Below are 13348 nucleotides of genomic sequence, written 5' to 3'. Positions count from 1 at the left end.
GTTCTGACCATCTGTTTTGGGATTTCAAGTGTGAAATAGATAGATTTAAGAAAACTATTATTTTTGCATTTAAGGTAAAATTATAATGTATTATCTTTTGAAATGGTCAACTGTTAATATTTATTACAATCATAACAATAACCCATGACATCTAACATTTGATGAATATTTATTGTGTGCCAGGTACCACACTACAAATGTTACATGGATTATTTCATTTAATCTTCAGAATATCACTATTAAGAGTAATACTGAGATTTTTGTCTTTTTTGTTTGTTTGTTTGGCTGGGGCTGGGTTTGAACCCTCCACCTCTGGCATATGGGGCTAGCACCCTACCCTTTTGAGCTACAGGCACCACTCAGATTTTCATCATTTTATAAGGAAGAATCTGAAGCTTTCAGAGGTTAAATAAAACTTACATTGTATCACACAGCTTATACAAATAGAGGCAAAGTGTATCAGTCAGGGTTTTCCCGAGAAACACAGAAACATAACCAATGTTTATATACATAAAATAAATTTATGTTAAGGAATTTTCTTGTGTGTTTGTGGGGCTGGTAACTATGATATCTCTAGGACGGTCTTGCATACAAGACTTTCATGTTACAGGAAACCCCAGTTTTTCCTACAGCCTTCGCCTGATTGAATGAGCCCCATCCACGTTACTCAGGGTCATATCCTTTACTTAGAGTTAACTGGTTGTAAATGTTAGTATGTTCACCACAATAGCAAGTGTTTGACTAAACAACTGGGCACCATAGCCTAGCTAGCTTGCCATAAATTTTAACCATTACATAGACTAGTAAGAACATGAGCATTTTACCCATTTATATACCTTGTTTTCCTTTTTGCATCTTCTGAATTGGATTTAGCTACTCAGTTATAAATAGTCAGGATTGTAACATTATATTGCTAATAATATAGCTGGTATGATTCAAGATATTGCATTAAATGTGTAATTATATAAATCCATGCATGATTTGAGTTTTAGTTATTTCCTAGTGTAATTAGAATATAGTGAAAAGACAGTGACCTCTGTAGCAAGAGGAATGTGGTAACAGGTCAGATAGATCCTCTGATAGTGGGTTTTGATGTGTCATTATATTGACAGAGTGTCATGACCCCTCAGAGGAGCAAGTGTCTTCCACCCTTTCCTATGCCTTGAATTCTAGTGCTGATTAATGGAAGAAGCACACACTATTTTTGTGATCATCCTATACTGTGACATGGAAATCTAAACATTTAAGCATAGGTTTTATTTTATATAATCATTAATGTTTGATTAGTAGGATTCAATCTTTGGGCCGCCTTTCTTGTTTATCTTGTTCACTCTTTACAGATTTTAGCTAGTCTCATAGCTTAAAAATACTACCAAATGTTGATAACTCCCAAATTGATTCTCTAGAGTCCAGATCTCTCCCCTGTCTCCAGTCTTCCATGTCCATCTGCCCACTTGGCATCTTCCACTTGGTTATTTACAGGTTCCTCACATTTAAGATGTCAACACTCCTGTGATTTCTAAACCAGTTTCCCTTGCACTTTTCTCCATCTCAGCCAAGACAACTTCATTGTTACAGTTGCTCTATACACATTCCCTGCTGAGCCCTTCAGCAAGTCTGACTGTGCCAATACAGCAACAGTGACCAACACAACTTTCTATAATAATGAAAAGATTCTGTGCAAATATGGTAGCTACCAGCCTCATGTGTCTACTGAGCACTTGAAATTTGGCTGTGATCACAGCACTAAATTTTTAATTAAATTTAATTCTCACCATTGCTGTTGATCACCTGGTTTAGGCCACCATCATTTCTCTCTTGACTTATTACACCAGCATTATGTGTAGTTTTACTGGTTTTGTTTTTGTCCTCCTCAAGTCCATTAGTCAGCACAACATCCTCGGCTTTTATTAAAATGTAGTTCCTCTGCTCAGAAACCTCCATAGCTGTTCCATCCCAGACTATATCTACCAGTCATATGTGGCTATTCAAATTTGATTAATTAAAATCAAATTTAATTAAAAATTTAGCACCTCAGTCACAGCCGTATTTCAAGTACTCAGTGACACATGAGGCTGGTGGATGCTGTAATTAGCCCAGAATCTTTTCATTATTATAGCAAGTTGGTTTGGCCACTGTTATTCTAGTTTTTCAACCTTTTTTTTTTTTAAAGACAGAGGCTCACTTCATTGCCCTCAGTAGAATGCCATGATGTCATAGCATTTCGCCTATACTTGGTGTATGTCCTTTCCGACAGTGATGACACTGTTGGTGGAACAATAGAAGTTAGTCCATTGAGAATAGTTTCATATTAAGTGAAATAATGATACTAAATGACAAAAACTACTTAACCCCTGCATAAAATCAAAGTGATAGAGTCAACAGCACATTAAAACAGTGGTTTACATGGGTGTCCCTATGAAAGTTGTGAGACAGACGGTGTTATGCTCCATCATTTCACTTCCAAGAAACATGGTCAGCAGATACTTTCTGACGCGTGCTTGCAGGTTTCAACTGGCTCAGCTCGTTGGTGTTACACAGATTTTACATTCCTTGATTTTTATGTATCTCACAACTTTTGTAATGACCCATGTATAAATCTGATAGCATTTTCACAAAAAAGTTTAGTGGCATATTTTCCTATGCCACTAAAATCCCCCTTTAATTCATGATTCTAACTGGAATCATGAATTTCTCAAAAAGATAAGAAAATATATTAACAACAAAAGTTACTGTTGAGTGCTATTATTCTGTGATATTACAGATTTGATTGTTATATAAATTACCCATTTATGCCTACAGTAGATGTTCTTAGTATAGAATGATGCTCTAGATTTGTAAATGCAAGAAAAATATGGCCCTGTGTATCACTGCTAATCACCAACAGTATTGTTACAGTGCCATTGTGCACATAAGAATTTTTATGTCGTATTTAGGAGGAATGGAAAGGTATTCTTCCATCGTAGAGTCACCATTATTTTTATTGGAGTTCATCCTGCTGAACCTCTCGACTGTATTTGATAGTCTTCTTCAAACTCTCTACTCTCTAATCCAGGAGTCCTCAAACTATGGCCTGCGGGCCACATGCAGCCCACCTAGGACATTTATCCAGCCCACCAGGTGTTTTTGCCACCACTGCCTGTCCTGCTTAGCAGCCAACTCTTCTCAGGGCCTGCAGTCCGGCCCTCCAATGGTCTGAGGGACAGTGAACTGGCCCCCTGTTTAAAAAGTTTGAGGACCCCTGCTCTAATCTTTGTTTCCCTCCTACCCCTCTGGCCTCAGTTCTGCCGGGTACCTTGTGGGCTCACTCCCCTGCAGCCGTCCTGGCCTCTGCCTGTCTGTGAGGAGGCCCACAGGCAGTTTCCTTCTCCTGGCATATGCGAATAGATCCTTGTTCACATGTCCTCCTTGGAACAGACTTCCTTGACCATTCTATCAAAAATAGCAGACCTCTTTACCTGCTCTTCACCCCCCAAATTATCTCCATTTAGTGTTCATAGCACTTAGCACCTAGCATATAATTTAAGTGTTTTAATTATTTATTTTTACCTGATAATATGGACTTTTTTTGTACTGCAGCATCCCTGGTTCGTAGAACTCTTTACATAATAAATGTATTTTAGTACATTTAATATTTAGTACATATAATTTAAGTGTTTTAATTATTTATTTTTACTGATAATATGGACTTTTTTTGTACTGCAGCATCCCTGGTTCGTAGAACTCTTTACATAATAAATGCAAATAAAATACATATTTTTTCAAACAAATGTTTCCATGAAAATTGCCATACATATTATCATGATACCATGTGTAGATGGCATATGAGTTTTGATAAAATTATCCTCCCGTGTATAATGTGAGTTTCATAATCAACATTAAGAGCTCAATTATTAACTCTGTCAATTGTTAGCTACATAATCTTAACAAATGATTATACTTCCCAATGTTCAAGTTTCCTCAACAGGAAATGTAGGTGAACAGTTTCTACTAAATTGGATTATTTTAATGGAAACATTAAAATAAATGCAAAATGATTAACCAGATATCTGACACATAATAGAGATCAATACTTGTTAGTCTCTTTTTTTAGTAGTCTACTCTTTGCAAAGAGCCTTTAAAAAATATTTTCCTATGCCACTAAATCACCCTTTAATTTGCAATACGGTTATAATTTATGGGTTTTTTTCATTCCATGAGCAGGTAACTCTGGAGCTCCTATTTGTGCTGGTGTAATGGTGAGCAAAACAGACTTGCTTCCTACCCAGCTGAGTTTATAGCCCGTAGAAGGGACTGATATTAAGGAAATAATTATGGAAGTAAAAGAGATAAACACAAACTGTGGCAAATGCCGGGAAAGGAAAGTACAGAGTACTTTGAAGGAGCATGTAAAATAGGAGCTTTATTTTAGATTAGGAGTCGGGGAAGACTTCTTTGAAGAAGTTCTGTTTGAGCTAAAATCTGAAGGGATAAATAAGGTATTGTTAGCAAGGACTGGGCTTTAAACCATTCAGGAGAAAAATATTACAAAGTCTCTGACCCTAAAATAATAAAAAGAACAGAAAGTAGGCTAGTATGCTTAGAGCTTAAGAAACAGTGAGGACAGAGGCTTGAGATGAGGCTGGAGAATAACATATGAGATGATTTAAAGTCTTAGAGTTCGTGTTAAAGATTTGTGACTTTATCCTAAGTCGCATGAGAAGCAGTCAAGGATTTTAAACAGAAAGGTAACAAGATCTGATTTATGTTTTTAAAAGATCTGTCTGGCTGCTACAGGAAGACTGGGACAAATGGGAAAATAAGGTTTCAGTATTCGTAACTGAGTCCAAATGTCACCTCTTTGTACAGCATTCATGGCTATCTATCTTTTCTACCCTGCTTCCTAATATTTTGTTGTTATTGTCTCTTTTGAAATTATCTAGGATACGGCACCTTGTGCTTCACAGCTGTGTGAATGTGCTTGTTTCTTCCAGTAACTTCCTAAGTGTGAGGATTGAATACTAATTTTCTACTTGGCCATTTTACCAAGAAAAGAAATTTAATCTGTATAGATGATTCTTCAGCTGTTAACACTGATATTTATCAATTTATGCGTTAAGATTTTATTATGAAGAATTACCATAAAATATTATTTAATTGTGATTTTAAAGTTTAAATAAATTAAAGCTCAGATTATACATTATTTCTATGGAAACACGGGTATGTTGGTCATATAATCTAAAGAACATAAATTGAATTAGCTTTCTCTACAACTAATACCTGTAAATGGGTTAATTTGTACTAGATTTGTGTAAATGTCTCATTCTATAATAAAGACTATGCATTATTCAAGGGGGTAAAAAAACTTTTCCCCAACAGTGTTCAGGTAGTTTAAAATGTCAAGATTTTAATTAGGAATGTGCACTATACTCAATGAATATAGTTGTCATAAACCGAATTGCTAAGTATATTGATTTTGTAAGACTGAGCATTGTCCAATGTATGATCTCAGATATGCTGTGAAATCTGATAGGACTCCCCCAACAATAAAAAGAAACTGCTTAGAAATAAATAAATTTCTGTCATAGCCCATATTTTGTTAATAGCTATGAAGCTTCACAGAGTGCTGTTATAGTTCCGTGAAAAGCTATGTCAATGAGCATATCAGTCTCACATAGTAAGACATGCTCTTTGCATTTCAACCTGAAACTCTATATTTCCAAAATAGGAGTTCTCATACTTACTGTCTCAAAAATTTAAAGTCAAATAATAACTTAAATTAACATAATAAGCAATATAAGCACTGAATAATTTGAAATTGGCATACAGTATACACTGAAACCTAAAGCAATGACCAGGTAGAGCTGTGAAATGAAAATTGTGTGCTTCTAAATAAACTCTGGATTTGAAATACCCTCATGTACACATGCGCCCTTTCACTTCCCTAGTCCCACTCTTGTTTCCTTTACCTTCACTTGTTCTCCATTGCCTTCTGTGATGTATAAGAACTGCAGCCTCCATACTTGGGTATTTATTTAAAACCAGTGTAATTTGCTTGAGTACCCTCCATGCAGATATTTGTAAGGCTTTGGACATATACACTCCAGAATTGGCAGAGATTCTTGTAATTTTACTCGGGGAAAGCCTAGGATTCTCATTTCACTCTGAGCTCTAATAATACGATTTTTTATTTTATTTATTTTTTTTTTTGCAGATAGATCTGTTTCTGGTCAAAATGCTACATTAGTTTTGAGGCAAGGAGCTGTGATGCCTAGGGTGTTCCTACCATTTCATTGAGAGTAAATATACTCCATCACTTTCTTATACTACCCTCTCAGCCTTAGAATAAACTGCTTACTTCAAATCTCACTCCAAAAAAGTAAAAAGGCTTCAGGTTCATCCTTGCTTCTATTTTTTTTTTTTTTTCAACAGAGGCTTATTCTGTGGCATCAGTTCACAGCAACTTTAAACTCCTGGGCTCAAGCAATCTTCTTGATTTAGCCTCCCAAGTAGCAGGGACTATAGGCATATGCTACAACTCCAGGCTCAGTTTTCTATTTTTTGGTAGAGACGAGATCTCACTCATGCTCAGGCCGGTCTCAAACCCCTTCAGGAACTGGAACCCCTTCCAGTCATCTGGAAAACATTCTTGAATTTACTTCTTTTCCTCAGCCGCCTTCTTCACATGCAACCCCGGTAAACAGATCGTACACTCATGTTCAGGTTGGTCTCAAACCTGCGTCAGCCTCCCAGAGTGCTAGGATTGTAGGTGTGAGCCACTGCACCCAGCCCATCCTCTCCTCTAGCATCGAATGAGGATGAAAACACTGCGTCCTGCATCTGCTGAGACAGTAAGGAGGTGTTGGTGTAAGGTGGGGTGAAAATTTTACTTGGTTTTTTTTTTTTTTCAATCTATTTGGACTCCCTGGCTCAACCCCTTCTAGAACTATTCTAAAACATCTGTCTGATTCAAAGCACCATGAGCCATGTTTTTTCCTAGCGTAGGTTTTTCAACCTTTGTTAAAGATGGAGTCTCCTCATCATGTTCTTACTGAGAGTGATTAATTAATCAATTATAATTGCTCTAATAGAAAACATTAAGGTTAGAATCATTGCCTTATTGAATGAATAAATAAGGGATTATCAAGAATGTTGCTCATGTTGCTATCAGTCCTCACTGAGTGAATGATGATACCATTCTTGGAATTAAAAAGTGCTGAAGGTGCTGTTGTAGAGGTGGGCATGGTGATTTTGAGTTTCCTTTGCCTGCGGCATGTTCTAGTGCATTGGTTCTCAACCTGTGGGTCGTGACCCCTTTGTAACAATGAAAATACATCCTACGTATCAAATATTTACATTATAATTCATAACAGTAGCAAAATTACAGTTATGAAGTAGCAACAAAAATAATTTTATGGTTGGGAGTCACCACAACATGAGGAACTGTATTAAAGAGTTGGGGGCATTAGGAGGCATTAGGAAGGTTGAGAACTACTGTTCTAGTGGAAATATTTCCCAAGAAGTTGAAAATAAAGTTCCCCATGACATGAGGTCACTACTTACACATTTGATAACCTTCTCAGATCTGCCCAAGACATATGTCTCTGACCCCCAACAAACTTACCGGTAAAAGTCATCTGGAAAACATTCTTGAATTTACTTCTTTTCTTTAGCCTTCTTCTTCACATGCAACCCAGGTACAGAGATTGTCCTTCCGCAGGCTCTGTCAGCAGTACCTCCAGAGTATATGCTGTCTTCTTCCAAGCAGTGTCAGTAGTCAGAAGATGGATCCTTCCAGGGCTAGGACTTGCTGGGTGGAGTCACCAAGGCAGAGGAGCAAGGATATTAAGATACAATTGCAAAAGGGGTTGAAGTAATAGAATGTGTAGTCTGATACAAAGAAGGCAAGCAAAAAAGGATAGGAGACAAGAGGAGTCAGGAAAACCAATAGTGAAATGAAAGGGTAGGAAGTTGTAGAAAGTTTGAATTTAAGATTGAAAAAGTATAACTATTGATACAAGGTTAAGAAATGCACAGTGTGGTCATGAAAGTTCTTAAGTGGAAGATGATGGTAATCAGGAGACGAGGAAACTGGAAGGATGAAATCTTACTTTGGGGACTTCTGTTGAATTAATCACCCAAGGTAATTTCAGTATTTGAGATGGAAAGAAAGATTGCCAGCCTCTTCTAAGTCTTCTGTGAATAAGAGTAATGGGATGGGAGGCTGACAGGAGGCAAAATGAGTGGAGGAATCTTGAAGTTGATCTTCCTTAAAACAAAATAAAACGCAGATACAAATGAAGAAGAGTAAGAAATGTATTATAGGATGAGAGGGCTTTAAGGGCTGTCAAAATTCATTTTTCCTGATAGGACTTTTATATAGATCACATTGTTAAGAGTTGTTGTTTGAAAGAGCAAGAGAGGTGGATGAATAGTGATTGTATTGGTCAGGATCAAATATGTTTATTTGGACATAAAGTGATCAGGCTGACACCACCACGAGCCAATTGATTGCCAGCATTGTTTGCACTGGTTTTTTCCTGCACAATATGTAGATTTTTTTTAATTAAGGTAATTATTTTAAATAACTCTTAATTTAAAATACATGATACATAAAGTTAGAATTACATAAAGCACCCAAATGATGATAATGAAGAATATCAATATGTAGATTAAAATAGCAAATCCCACAAATATTGGAGTACTTTCTCAGCCACAAAAAAGTCAATACTTTTAAAATAAAAATTAGTTTTTTGGATCCCCACATAAATGAAACTTCTCCTTGGTCTACAAATGGCATAAAGGTTAAAAGTTTTGAACATTTGCAACAAGTGCCTAGAGTCAAATTAAGGTTGTCACAGTCCCTTAGTCCATTCTTTGGCTGCTAATTAAAATAAAGCATTCACTACACTGTAGAAAATGTTTTTCAAGAAGTAACATCTGGTATCTTGTCAGACTCTAAGGCATTTTTGCTGGAATCATTGAAGCTACATCATTAGCCTGGTGAAATAAATCTCAGGATTCATTTGCTGTGATTTTGTTTTCTAAGCTTACTTTTCGTTTTATACATTTTTATTTAAATATCACTATGTTCCCTAAAGCATTATGCTCAACTCATTACATTTCTGAAAATTAGGAGAAGACATGTTAAAGGTTTCTGAATTTGAATTTCTACAGGTTTTTTTCTTTAAAATGTATCCTCTTGATATAACTACACTATTTTTGCTTTTGTAGATGAAGTGAGTAAGTTAGTTTACAGTGATATTGCATATGCATATTATAGCATATGCAGCCTAACATTGTATCATTAGTTTGGGAGGCATGTTTTGATATTTGTGCTCACAAGTAGTAAAGTGTTATTTGTCAATAATAAGGGTTGCCTGTTTACTTGGAAAGTGCCGTTGCCCTGGAGTGCTGTATTTTGAAGTCATCTGTCAGGGATGCATTGTAAGAAGAGAAGACTATTTATGTTTATGGCATTTTAAGTAACTGAGTTAAACCCCTTGGAATATAGAGAAATGGCTTGTTTACTGTCATCACCGTTCACTTAATCCTCAGACCTTGACATGATAGCATTCCCATAAATCTCCCTGTGGGTGGTTCAATAAAACAGATGAACATCAAAAATGTAATGATTATTTCAGCCTTAGGAATTAACAATGTGATGGGAAAAATATGACCTAGTAAGCAATATGAAAGAAACAGTCCCTTTTCTGCCAGCCCCTTTTTCTAACAAATAATGCTTACTAGAAAATTATTTGTTATAATTCATATTTTACTTTCTGATAGTATTTGCAGTGTCTAACAGTCAGGTTATTGCAAGAAAAAGAAAAAAGAAAAAATACAACATGCATATTGTGACTGGATTGTTTAAAAACTCTTTTAAATTTTTAGTACCCTTAAGATTATAAAAATGATAAAATTGGGTTTTTGCAGGGGTATTTTAATACAGCTTTATTTTATATTGTATTACATCTCTATTGTTAATTTTTACTAATTAATTTTTTGTAATAATTGTGGTTATACTTCCTCAAGCCTAATTTTTTTAACTTAAGTAGGTTCTTTCCCCCACACCCACCTACCCACCCTCCATAAGCTACAATTGAAGCATTCAAGAAAAAGAAAAACTGAGGATATTAGGACACTCAAGAAAAAAAAAAAATTAACACACAGCACTAGGGAAAATTAAGGAAGAAACTAAGAGGATTTCACAATCAATCCTCACTATACTGTATTCCAGAACCCATGTCTGTAAAGCCTAAAAAAAAAATAACTTTATCATTTCTAAAGGATAGCATTTAGAAAAAGAAAGAAAATACACCTTTGGTTCAACATCCTCAAAGTAAATGTTATGAATACTCTCACTGCTTAGTTAATAGATCAGAAGATAAAATGGTTTTAAAACATTTGCTCCCCACCACTTTTCATTTATTAAAACAAAAAAAAAAAAGCTTTTTTGACAGTTTAGTTTGGTGTGAGGTACAATCTCTGTTCCTCTCTTTGAATGGGATTTGGTAATTTGCATGATAGTAATAAATTATAAACACCAAAAGTATGCTGTATAATGTGAAATTTAAAAAAAACATAGAATTTATGCTTTACATAAAGATTAGTATAGAAATGCATATAGCTTCATATAGCTTAACTGTAAAGGCTCTTATAATGATTTGTAGTAGCTACCGAGGTGAAAACCTAGGAAAATGAAGGTTCTGAGACCTGTCAGAAAAGAAGAATATTTATTGCTGTGGCACAGAAAAATAAGACAGAGTTGGTATCTTTGCTGATTTAATTTTAGACCACCAACATCAAGTTAAAAAACATTGTCCATGAACATAGGACTGACGAGTGTCCGTATATAAAATGGCCAACTATTTTACTTTAGGTTTAGACAGTTGAGCCCCAAGAATATTTTGTTCTTCTTTAAAGCTGATATAAGCCCTAAAAAAATTATTCATATAATTAAAGCTGGAAGCTCCAAACCATGCAACAATATCTCACTGAGGATACTCTTAGGAAATGTTTTATTCTAAGAGCTTTTCTTTTCTTTTATCTTTATTTAGTAAGTAATTACCAAATTATAGTCAAACACTGTTTTTGGGGGGGTTTTTTTAATTGTTGGGGATTCATCGAGGGCACAAAGAACCAGTTTGCACTGATTGCATTTGTTAGGTAAAGTCCCTCTTATAATTGTGTCCAATCTCCAAGATTTGTGTCCCACCCCGTGGCCCCCCACCCTCTTCCTCCTTCCCTGCACCCCCATACTCCCACCCCCCACTGTGTACTAGATCATCAATTGTCAAACACTGTATTGGCAAAGATACTGTTCAGACCTAGGGAATAGGGTATTACAGAAATAGAAATGTTATACCTATTTTGAGTTTTAACATAAATTTAAAAAATTAAATACAACTGGCTTTTGGATGAGGATAGACTTTTGAAACCTAGGCAATAAAATATGTCAAATGTAAACTATCACATACGCATTTTTAAATGCTGTATACTACATTTATCCAACAGAGTAAGTTGAGTATTTGGGGGGTACCTACATTGCCAAACATTAAGTTAACACGCATATGAAGTGGACAACTAGAAGAATAACTTGTTAATAACTTCTTTAGGATCAGTCATTAAGATATGATAACCGGTACATCATAAAAATTTTCACCTTTCAATAAATTTGATGATCTCATAGTCAGAGTTATGTGAATATTGGTTCCAGGTATTAATAGTTTAAGAGACACTTAAGTGAAGAGGACTTTGCATTACCATGCCAAAAAAATGGTTTCCATTTTGAAATTACAATCTCATTTATCTTCCTGCAACTGAAAATTACTTATTTTTTATTCTGGCTATTTATTATAAATTTCTATACCTTTATAAACAGTAATATTGTTTGTTTTCTTGAAACAATCCGCACTTCAGATATTTTAAAGTAGTTCTTTAAATAATTTTTAATGCTTAACACTAACGATATTATTAATTCACAGTACCATCCTCTTAGATAGGATGTGAAGATTAAAACTGTGCAAAGGCAAGTGTTAGTTGTTTTATTATGTTATTCTTTGCTACATGTTTCCCAAATGAGGTAACTTACTAATGACACATATAAAAATGCAAAAATATCTTAATTATACCTAAAATATAGTATATTAACTCAGTTCAGTACATTTTTACTTATTCCAGATGCTAGAGCTAGAAAGCCTTAGGAAGGAGGAGCCACTGTTCTACCCTCTGCTCAGTGATCAAAGACTCTCAAGCCATCCCAGGTGGCGTGTTTATTGTTACGTTCCGGGAACTCTGGCATACATGGAAACCACGCATTTTTTTCTTAGCCTGCCGGTTTGGTTGAGTACAGAATACCTTAATGATTATCCTAGATAAAAATCAATATAACAAAACCAAAAATAAATAAATAAGTAAATAAACCATACATTGGCTGACTTATATTACAAGTCCATGTGGTCACATCAGAATTTCTGACTGTCTACTTCATTTTTTTTTAACTTGGAATCTTTGACTAGATCTCTTTCCAGGTCATCTAAACTTAAGTATTACAACATTTGATTAAGTTTCTTCCTTCTCTGTGCTTCCGTAACACTCTTATTTAGTTCATACTTTTGCAATAGTATATATTTAATTTTTTATTTTAGTGTTACATTCTTCAGGAGTTAAAGTTCTAGTTCTGTATTAGAGTACCTGACACATAAAAGTGATCTGTAAATAAAAACTGACAGTGAGAAAGAATGAAAGACAAGAAAAACTCTGTTGATAATCTGAGCCTTCAGCCAGTCTTCATCTTTTCCTGCTAGAGGGTCTAGCCACCATGTCCATAGCTGTGAACTGATCAGACTGGTGGTTGCTGATGGTTGAGGTCACTGTGATAATTTCTTCAAAAAAGACGACAGTGAAGTTGATTGACTCTCCTCTTACAAAGGACTTCTTTGCAGTGGTGTTTGATAGGATTGGACCCACAGTAAAAACTTCTTTCAAAACTGGAGTCAGTTTGCTCAAATCCTGCCACTGGTTTATTATGTAAGTTTATAGAATATCCTAAATCCTTTGTTGTCATTTCCATAATGTTATAGCATCTTCACCAGGCATAGGTTACATCTTAAGAAACCACTTTCTTTATTCATCCATTAGATGCAACTCCTCACCTCACGAAGTTTCTTCGTTCGTTTGTTTGTTTGTGATGGAGTCTCTCTTTGTCACCCTAGGTAGAGTACCCAGGCATCATACTTCACAGTAACCTCCAACTCTCGGGCTCAAGCAATTCTCTTGCCCCAGCCTCCCAAGTAGCTGGTACTACAGGTGCCCACCACAACACCCAGCTAATTTTAGAGATAAGGTCTTACTCTTTTTTTTTTTT

General features: G+C 35.4%; 1 protein-coding gene across 1 annotated transcript in view; it reads left to right on the top strand.

Moving 5' to 3' along the window:
* NBEA (neurobeachin) overlaps positions 1-13348 on the top strand; it is a 719303-nt gene that overhangs the window by 396175 nt on the left and 309780 nt on the right. The gene's annotated exons all lie outside the window — the stretch shown is intronic.

Source organism: Otolemur garnettii, unplaced genomic scaffold, assembly GCF_000181295.1.
Source record: "Otolemur garnettii isolate 467f Iridium unplaced genomic scaffold, OtoGar3 scaffold00167, whole genome shotgun sequence".
Taxonomy (NCBI): domain Eukaryota; kingdom Metazoa; phylum Chordata; class Mammalia; order Primates; family Galagidae; genus Otolemur; species Otolemur garnettii.
Note: the sequence above shows the minus strand (reverse complement) of the source record. Positions and strands in the feature narration are given on the sequence as shown.